Raw genomic sequence first — 7,675 nt, 5'->3', positions numbered from 1 at the left:
TTTCTTCATCAGTCATTCATGTGTATAACTTTTACAGTCTCCAATCTTTTAAATTTTATCTTGATCTTTCAACCTCAAAAAAAACCACACTGTCTGACAGACCTGCTTATCCATATCAACTTTTTTTTGTATGTATACATGTGTGTGTATGTGTGTGCTATGAAGAGTATGAGCAGCAACTGTACTGTTCTTCTGTTTGTAATGTATTGTACAACAGCCAGCTTCTTTTCATTACACGTCAGCTGGATCTCACCTATTATGTACATATGGATAAGGTTCCTTCAAACTGGTCACTCCATTGAGACAAGACTTCAAGGGCATTGATAGGTTGAATGACTTTCCCATTCTCAGGTGATGAAATATTCTGTTGTAGACAGATTGTTAATTTTGTGATGACGTGAGTATACAAATGATGCACAGGATAGAGTGCGTTAGTGTAGGCGTAGCGCACTCGAGGGTATTTACAATTGTGAAACATGCACGAGGCGAAGCCGAGTGCATGTTGCACTACATTGTAAATACCCTCGAGTGAGCTACGCCTCCACTAACGCCACAAAATAATCCTGTGCATCATTTGTTTTATAAAATGGGTCAAAAATTCGAAAACTAACAGCATTTTTCAAGTACCTTTGTGGGTCAAGACATCCGACGATGTCCGTCCCAAACATTTACGCACGTCGCACTCGGAAATCCCGCACATACAGTATAAGTATGATTGGGGGTTGGGTTTCCGGACACTTAAGTTCCCGCATGAAAACTTACTTATTTACATAGAATATGCACCCTTTACCTCAAAGACTTGATATAGACTCCTCATATAGGCCTACTAGACAACATACTTTGAAAACGGCGTGAGAATTGACCTGCTAAATCGTTGGATTTGCCCTTCAAAGTGACTCCATGTACGTGTCCGGTCCCACAACGCTTGGTCTACTGTACTGTACGTATAAGATGCTAGTATACGTACGCCACACATGTTATGCACAAGGGAAGAAAGGCCGGCGGCTGGCGTGGCAGCACGAACTAGAAGTTACACAGCGCGTATAGATGCATGCAATTCAAAGGAGCCGCCGCGCGCACAGACGATCGGCAATAGGATTTAACACGCAGTGCAATGGGACTAGAATAACCAAAGCACAAGTGACTCATTTCAGCGCTCCCTATTGGCTACATTCTTGAACTCATTTTATAATGTACGCTATGATTTTATCATTTTGTAATAAACCTTGGGGATAGATTAAGTTACATGCTATGGATCTGCAAATCAGCAATACCTCAATAGGGATCAATGAAAACTTGATAGTGAGGTGATGGATATGACTGTAAAAAGTACTACACTGAATATCTGACAAAAGGTACATAATTGATGCTTTGAAATTGGTTTGAAGTGCATTGCCATCATATATTAATGCTATAGAAAGAGAATTCATGCATACATCAAAGCTATCACAACTGATGAGTTCTACAGCACTCTAGCTACAATGCACGGTAGCTGGACCAATTGTTAACATGCATGGGTGCCTGTGTTGTGGCTTCACTCTCTTGACACATGAATCATGCATTATATCAATTTCATCATTTGCTCTCCTGTTCTCTTCTTTTGCTCAAATGGCAGAATAGATGAAGCCATACAATTTCTGCTGACCAGCAAGAAGCTGCAATACAGAACGGTATGCCTTAATCTGTGGTTCTACTTTTTTTTTTATCCTCCACACCCCATCCCATCCATCTCAGAACTGGAGTAGAGCTAGTCTTTGTTTCAGTAAAAAAAATGACTGGTCTCTCCTGAACTATCAAGACTAACATTTTTATGTTTAGTGTTAGAAATCAGAGTAAAAAGATGAACTAAGTTATTAATAAAAATTGTAAAGCATCACTTCGCGTTAGCATTTCATTGCTTATGGGCAAACCTACAGTTCAAAATGGAATGAGAATGCCGTTTTGAAATATCTTTCATGGAGATAGAATTTGCAAAACTATATAATTATAAGCTAAAGTCTATGTGCACTTTTTCCTCTTGTTTATTACTACAAGTTTGCACAAAATTCATGAAAACTGCTATCATGTTTTACACTATGATGAACAAGTTTTCTGAGAAACCGATCATGAAGTAATGCATTTGTTGTGATTTAGCAGCTCAGGATCAACAACAGTAGGAGTCGTGGTGTGGTAAAGCTTCAATAAGAATGAATTCCTTCATAGTGAATGGCAAACTACCAGTACAAGCACAAAGTGAGGAGCCTTGACTGACAAACGGTTTTCTCTTCATGGAAATTAAAGTCATGCTACAGATTTTACATTGCCATGTGTTTTTACAAGGAAATTAGGTAGACAAAAGTCTTCCGTAGTCATGTATCTTCATCATAAAAGCACATAATGTGTGTGTGCGCCTTGGTCTCTACTAATAATGCATAAATCATTCACTGTTCAGTTTGCACTCAGTAAGGAGGATTATAAAAAGCCAGGATTTTCTCTTTCCTCTGAGATGCATCCCTTTCCCTTATTTTTCTTGATTTTTGGGGTGCCACACACTTTGAGCTTCATAAAATGCATGTGGCAATGAGAACAAGATGATTTGCACACTGAAAACAGCCCAGCAATCTCAACTCCTTCTTGGCACACTGCCAAATGTGATATTAATCACAAACCCTTATTGCATCTCAATTCCTCTCCCTTTCCTCGTTCTGATATTGCAGGCTTTTCGCTTGGCCCTGGGTTTTGTTCTGCCCAATTCAATTCCCTCGATCCGAGGCTTAGCAGGCTCTCTATAAGAGGGGAATTTTCAAGGCAAGCATGCCCCATTCATTACATGCAAATCTCACATTATCTCACAATTAATCTTGCTCTCTTTCTCTCTGCCTAGTTTCTCTTCTGTCTTCCTTCATCCTTGTCTCTCCTCATATCCACGCTAACAACATTTCATTCAGGCAACTGAATTTGCTGGTATCACAGAGCTGCTTTATTCTGTCCTGAGGCTATCTATCCACTACTAATGCATAGATACATTTATCCAGGCAATTCTCATCTCAGTTCATCATTATCCATCACTTGATGAAAAATATCACTTTGTAAGAAAATAACATAGTGTGATACTTCAAAACTGCTTAAATCTCAACATTTTGCATAATTCATTGTTATTACCACTCTCAGCTGTATAAAGATGTTATTCCTGATGCCAACTTCAAACAGGCTGCAATCTTGAGTTGACATCCTTTTTAAACATGATCAAAACAGCTTTAATGCATTACTCTGGATGAAATTAATGATATTAACCAAAGACTCTTTGACCACCCCTCCCCCCCCCCCCAAAAAAAAACAAAACAAAACAACAACAACAACAACAACAACAGCACAAGAATATGCATGTCAAGATTACATTTGAAGTGCTAATCTTATCACTGCCACAGTAATTATTTGAAAACAAGGCATATTCTCTATAGAGAATGATGCCTCTCATTTGCAAGTGGTCGTGGGGTTATTGCACTCATTGTACAGCAGTGAAGTGTTTGTACAGTGGGTTGTATTCATAAATGAAATGGGGCATTCACCTCATAGGAGAGCATTGTGTTGTATGAATGTCTTCACTTGGTCTGTTTTGCTGCTTGTTTACAGACCTAGTGTCTGATGTTGTTTATCATACAGAATCTGTGTGGCACCACATTTCTCAAACTAAGTCAATATCTAATGCAGATGTGGAAGTATTTAATACATCAACATGCTTCTGCAGTTTTTCTACTTTCTTCATCTTCATTTATGGTCTGCATGTTTTTTGTTTTTTTTTACAATGTGATGAATTTCACAGTTATTATCTTCACAAATTACATCACTTAAAAAAAACAATAAACATTTCATATTACTCACAAATGCATACATAACATTCCACTGTACATTTTATCCAGCATGCATTTCTGACAAACATGCTAGTGATGATGACATGAAATATAAAAATAGACAAACTGGGACTAAAATTGCCCATCTGATTCCTTTGCATATATGCATCAAGGAAAATAGCAGTCATTAAATCATATCATCCATGCAGCTACATACGCCCAAAGGAGAGAGCAAGATTGAGGACACCGTAAAATGTAATGGCATATGGTACATGGTGTACATTGTGAGTTGGTGGTGAACGTGTACGTGTGTTTATGTGCCGGCATTTACACCTGTTTGCACCTGTGTGGACGGAGAGGAGAAAGGGAGTGGTAGCAAGGCAGAGAGACCAAGCGTGTTGGAGAGAGAGAGAGACTTTGGGTGTATGCTGTATCTCCACCATGGTTTGTGGTATCTGCGTCTGATGAGGATGCTGCTATGGCAGGGATTGCCAGGAGCCACAGTTATAGCCACATTTACTATAGCCAAGGGGTTACATCGACTAGATATGGCAGGGGATTCCCCGCTGGATATGTCCCGTTTGACGACCTGGTGCTCGCTGGACGATACGGACACCACCATACGGCAATATATGGCGTGGTGAATAGTGCAGTGTGATGAACACCTTGGACGTACAGATGGCTATGAAGGCCGGCCGTATAATATTCAGAGAGAACACTGTGCTGGCGTGTCAGTGTGATTTGTGAGGGCAAGCAAGGGATCTTATGTCAGTGTAAGCAGTATAATAACATGGCACCCACATCTCAGCTTACTCTTTTTAGAGGACGTGTACATGTTGGTGTGCCTGCGTGTGATATCTGTGTTTAATGGTTGTTTAGGTTAACACCATTGGTAATACTCTGCTTGCTTTACATATGCCAAAGGGAAAAATGTTGTCAGTGGATGTTAGCATTGCATTGGCCAACTGATGGTAAGTTGAACCAAGAAAATTTGTTTTTAGCTTTTCAGTCTTTTATCCAAAGCATGCTTTTATCTAAGTGGTCTTGATATGTTCCTGTTTAAAATTCAGTGACTTAGAAAATCAGTAGTTATAGCAAGCAAATTTAGACTATCATGTATTACCTGGGCCCCATTTCATAAAAAGTTGATAAGATAGCAACTCTTGCTGGAATGGCAATTGTCATAGTAACGACAAGAATCCAGCTTCCTGATTGGCTGTTGCCATTGGAAGTTGCCATTCCAGCAAGAGTTGCCATCCTAACATCTTTTATGAAATGGGGCCCTGGTACTTTTGCAAATGCTGTGATCACTACTGAATTTACCATTATCACCACCAATACTATTACTACCACTAGTAGTACTACTACTACTACCACTACTACTACTACTACTACATCCATTGTTAAAGACCCTCTTGTTGTAATGATTACAAGTGAAGTGTGCAGATGGTTGCCGTACAAAAGGATCATTGGAGACCTCTCCAAATTCTTACAGACTTGCCTTTGATTTACTGAATTTGCTACAAGCATTTGGTGAAAAAATGGCAACTTATCAGAAGAACTCTTTGTGAGAATTTTCTGCATTTCACAATATAAGGAGGCAGATGGATGATTCAAGCATTGCATTGGATGAAGTGACAAAGAGAACGATTAAAGACTGAACTATTAAGCTGGAATGATGCAACCATTATGCTTTCTTTTGGCCATACAGAAAAATCAGATTCTCATGTCTGCTATGAACAGTGTGAGGGCCTTTACAAAAAGGCTACTTCTACTACTGCTACTACTACTACTACTACTACTACTACTACTACTACTACTGATACTACCACTACAACTACAACTACTACTATTACTATTACTATTACTACTATGACCAACACCACTACCACCATCACCATCAACACTACTACTACTATTACTACTAAAACTACTACTACTACCACTGTACTGCTATGTTATACTGCTTCTGGTACAATTCTTTAACACTTCCTGTCACATATATAGACACAGCTGTTATTGTAGGCAGGTCATTGAACATATTGGGTCCATTTCACTTGTTAGTTATCACTGAATAAAGACCAAAAAAAAAAAAGTTTTTGTATCATTTCCCAGAGAAATAATGTTAATTATGACATTCTCCTCTCCTTAATCAGATGAATCAGTCTTTAAAATAAAAAATCTATACAGGTGAGACATAAATGTGAATGTCCTTGTCACATTGTTGATATTAACGCCAAACTACTTCCGTATATCCAGGTGTGGGTTGGCAGTCATCACCGCCAACACTGGCATCGGAGACATCTCTTTTCCAAGAATGATAAAATCCTGCTGCAGCAAGATTTTTGGGTGAAAACAAGAAAACTGAAGTAAACATATCCCCTTGCCCTCAAGAAGAGCAATCCACTTGTACAAACGAATCAGCTGTGTCTCTCATCACCCTGCGATCAGTAATTGTTTTCCGTGATTCGCGACTAACACTAACAAGTAGTGCGGTAAATCAGTTTGGGCCATCACGATGGAGTGAGTGCACCATTCTCTGGGATGGTTTATTTATCGGTGGATCTTCCTTCCCCTGCAGAGCATATTCCAGGGACTCTCATGATGTAAACAGCAGGCTTAGCCAATATTCTGAATCATCTTCCAGAAATGATAGCAGGATGCTTTATTCCTTCTGTCTTTTTTACTTATTGCAGGTTGCTTATTTTTCTGTCACTTTTACTTTTATGATAAATGATAGCAGGATGCTTTATTTCTTTAGTCTCTTTTACTTTTTAAAGTCAGGACTGCTTATATTTCAACAGCATATCAGTAAGTGCTCTTCTTATTTTCCATGTATATTTGACATGTTTGGGATGGTCTGTCTTCAGAGACATGATGATTTTGAATACTACTTCCTTCAATCTTTGAAGAAATGAAATAATCAATTAGCCTTTCTTTTAACAGGATAATATGTAACATTCAATTAAACTATTAGTGGAAAAGTGAGCAAAGAAAATGGGATTCCATCGGGAGTCGAACCCGAGACCTCCGGATTGCCAGACCGGTGCTCTACCGACTGAGCTATAGAAAGCCCTAGTACAGTGTTCGTCCCAGAAACCCTTAATTCTCAATGCTCGGGTGGTCAGAAGCTATAGCAGTGTGTTTGTGTGTGACACACACGCACACACTTAAACCTGGCATAAACCCGAAGGATAATTCAACTTGGGGATAAATGCGAGGGATCACCGAAGTGATGCAGCTTTTTGAGTTTGTAACAAATAAAGACAGAATAAACTGACCAGAAAGAATATAAATTATTAGTGGAAAAGTGAGCAAAGAAAATGGGATTCCATCGGGAGTCGAACCCGAGACCTCCGGACTGCCAGACCGGTGCTCTACCGACTGAGCTATAGAAAGCCCTAGTACAGTGTTCGTCAATTAAACTGGTACAACTTTATTTCAACCTACCCCTAAGAATGAATGCTGCAAGGCTTTGTAAAAATCTGATGCTGCATGATGAAGTGAAGATGATAATATGATTTTGATCATTGGGCTTGACGTCTGCATTTTACATCCTCTGCAAACCATTGCCATGAACACCTTACATTCTTCATCTTAATTGAATGTAAATTTGACACAAGTTATTTGTACTAAAAGTACTTCTTGATCTTGAGAGGAAGATAATTACAACTTTGTGAAGTTTTGAGTTATTCTAACCTCCACTAATGAAGCCAAAATGGGGGCTGGCATTAGAACCACTTGAATATCTTTGTATCCCCTTCCCCTAAGAATAATTTCTGCAAAATGGGTTAAAATTGGGCAATAGCTTTCAAAGAAGAAAACAAGATTGTGAAAAAAAAGGA

At 39.0% G+C, this 7,675-nt stretch overlaps 1 non-coding gene across 1 annotated transcript; it reads right to left on the bottom strand.

Annotated features, from left to right (window-relative positions):
* Positions 1-6,830: 6,830 nt before the first annotated feature.
* Positions 6,831-6,905, bottom strand: Trnaa-ggc (transfer RNA alanine (anticodon GGC)). The gene has a single exon. It is a non-coding gene; the product is annotated as a tRNA-Ala (tRNA).
* Positions 6,906-7,675: the final 770 nt, after the last annotated feature.

Source organism: Diadema setosum, chromosome 10 (assembly GCF_964275005.1).
Source record: "Diadema setosum chromosome 10, eeDiaSeto1, whole genome shotgun sequence".
Taxonomy (NCBI): Eukaryota; Metazoa; Echinodermata; class Echinoidea; order Diadematoida; family Diadematidae; genus Diadema; species Diadema setosum.
This window is presented reverse-complemented; position numbering and strand designations above follow the sequence as displayed.